Below are 2,507 nucleotides of genomic sequence, written 5' to 3'. Positions count from 1 at the left end.
GATGCAAACTCAAACTACAAAATTCATATGAGAATGACAAATTAAATATGCATGTGCAGTAGAAGACAAAAATCCTAGATTTTGTTTTGTAGTGTAGATGTACCTGGAATTTATCATTTTCATACAAACAAGATAGATAGATAGATAGATAGATAGATATAGCAGATATATAAATACTAGCAGGAACAACCCGGCTAGCAAGCATAAAAATGTAGCATGAGAAGGCAACGGTAGCGTTTAAAATTGTTCGAAATTTTGCAGATAATGCAAAGCACACGGTGAAAAATAAGCACTAAGTAACAAACGGGCTAGATAAATGTATGTGATTGTCTGCATAAACCATAGAGCTAAGCAGCAAGTGGACACAAGGAGATTTTGTAAAGCATAATAAAAATAATATTAAAGCTAACAAAGATGGCATAAATTAGGAAATAGACACACATATATATTTTGGAAGGAAATCTATTCGGGCAAGTAACAATACGTAGGCCAAAAGACCTATTAATGTACAGGTACTGACTTTTAATATCTTTGTGCAATGTGCATATGAACCTATTTCTGCATGTACAGAAGGAAACTGTAGGTAGGTTCATAGTCTGAAATTCAGCAGCAAGTAGGGAAAATATTCGCAGGAACAATTGGCAATCTGTCTGAGATATTGCCTACAAAAACAAACTACCTCAGTTAGAGGGAAAACATATTTTTTTCCTAGGCTGGGCATATAAGATGGAAAAAATTCTAACCTTGAATAGATATGGATGGTGGGTCTAAGCTCCATCTTTTGGAACTACAATCCACCATGGTATGGCCATGTAGAATTCTGCAATGTCGGGCACTCTTGAAAGAATGAATCAAAGCATACTAAAGTTCTGTAAGGCAACTAAAAAGAAATCACAAAGAAATGGATGTCAAATGCAGAGGCAGCACCCAACCAACCACCGAAAGGGGTGAGAATAAAGATGGGATATCAGTGGAAAGGGCATCCTGTAAAGACCATATAACATAAGTAGCTGTTAGTATGAAATTCACCTAGTGAAGAGTACAGTGTGGAGTAGGAATATGAAATTACCACAACAATAGTAGGTCGGTAATTGTTGGAATTTCACAGCGAAACAACGTTTCAAAAAAGAAAAAAGAAATTTCTCCAACTGCGATTAGCGTGGAATAAACCAATTTGGAAGCAGGTGCAATAATACATGATTGAAGCATCATGAATCACTACCACTCAGTTTATTGAACCTCTCAATGGATCCATTTACTGGAGCATCCTGTTATGTATTCCCAAATTAATTTGGCAGCCTGAAAAATCAAATACATACGAAGCAAAGTAATGAGGAAACCACGAAGAGTATGTGAGTATGTAAGGGCTAATTCCACACTGGCACAATGAAAGTTTGCCTGCGAAGGTAACGCACAGTAGGCACCCAATGATGGGAAGAAGTAACCTATGCATGCCTAGAAACAGTGAGTGGGAGAACAAAGCCAGTGGAAATCAGGTGGACAACACCGTGGGTGAGAGCGACCTAAGGACGTGGACACGAAGGTGTGAGGAAGGGAGAGATATGACAGTACCTGGATCTGCTAGCTCACGCCAACGGCCGGGTTGTGCCGCTAGGGTTTGGCCGCGATGGGGCTCTCGTGCTGGCGTAGCACAGCGTCGGGCTGCCAGAGTCAGCAAGAGGGAGGAGTGGAGCGCATGGTGGTGGGAGAGGCGGAGTGCGCCGGTAACCCGAGCTGGAAGGGTGGCGCGGTGGCGTCGCCAACCTCGGTGTGGGCGGGCACATGCGAGGAGGAGGCTGTAGGGGCGACGGCATGCGTAGCGAGGAGGCGTCCGAGGCGGCACACGGGGAGGCGAGGAGCACCGCATAGGCGAGCACCGGAGCGATGTGGAGGAGGATTTTTCCTTTTTTGTTTTTCTTTTGTCGAGGCGGAGGAAGGCTGAAGGGATAAGGCTATCTGCACTCGTCTACCTCTATTTCCATCTCTAAAAAGGAATATTATATCCTAGTCATTGAGATTCTCTACTCTATATCCATTTCTTCCGCACCCGTGTTATCTCTATCCCATACTCTATACCCACTATTCCATATTTTATTCCCCTCTCTCCCCCTTTCTCTCTCACCAACTCTCTCTCTCCGTGCTACAGTGTTTAGCGTGTGTGCTGCGCGCGCTGGGCTTCTAGGTGCACTGTGCCGCCGGGACGCTGTAGGCCGGTTTACAGGCGCGCGGTGCGAGCGCGCGGTGCCGGGCCGTTTAGCGGTCGCGGTGCGGATAGCCTAAGGAGTGCGGGCTGCGGTGACTGCGGCGTCGTTGGGGGCTGGGCTTTACTGGAAGGTTGCTTGCCGTGGTGACCATCATTCGCGAATCCAAGGGACAGAAATACCAAGTGACGTGGCTTTGCGAGGAGACAGAAAATGTAGGTAGATTTTCAAAAGCGAGTTTACATCTCCACTTTTGTTTGTGAGCACATATTTGTATCCACTATATATGGACATGTCAAATTTTAT

General features: G+C 44.8%; 1 long non-coding RNA gene across 2 annotated transcripts; it reads right to left on the bottom strand.

Moving 5' to 3' along the window:
- Positions 1 to 342: 342 nt before the first annotated feature.
- LOC136501558 (uncharacterized) lies at positions 343 to 1,868 on the bottom strand. 2 transcript variants are annotated; one of them, XR_010770311.1, is made up of 4 exons: positions 1,573 to 1,868; positions 1,070 to 1,299; positions 744 to 984; positions 343 to 662 (listed from the first exon to the last, which is right to left on the bottom strand). It is a non-coding gene; the product is annotated as an uncharacterized lncRNA (long non-coding RNA). The 2 variants fall into 2 exon arrangements; XR_010770310.1 differs by having other exon boundaries at positions 744 to 1,299.
- Between the last annotated feature and the right edge of the window lie 639 nt (positions 1,869 to 2,507).

Source organism: Miscanthus floridulus, chromosome 13 (genome assembly GCF_019320115.1).
Source record: "Miscanthus floridulus cultivar M001 chromosome 13, ASM1932011v1, whole genome shotgun sequence".
NCBI classification, from domain to species: domain Eukaryota; kingdom Viridiplantae; phylum Streptophyta; class Magnoliopsida; order Poales; family Poaceae; genus Miscanthus; species Miscanthus floridulus.
This window is presented reverse-complemented; position numbering and strand designations above follow the sequence as displayed.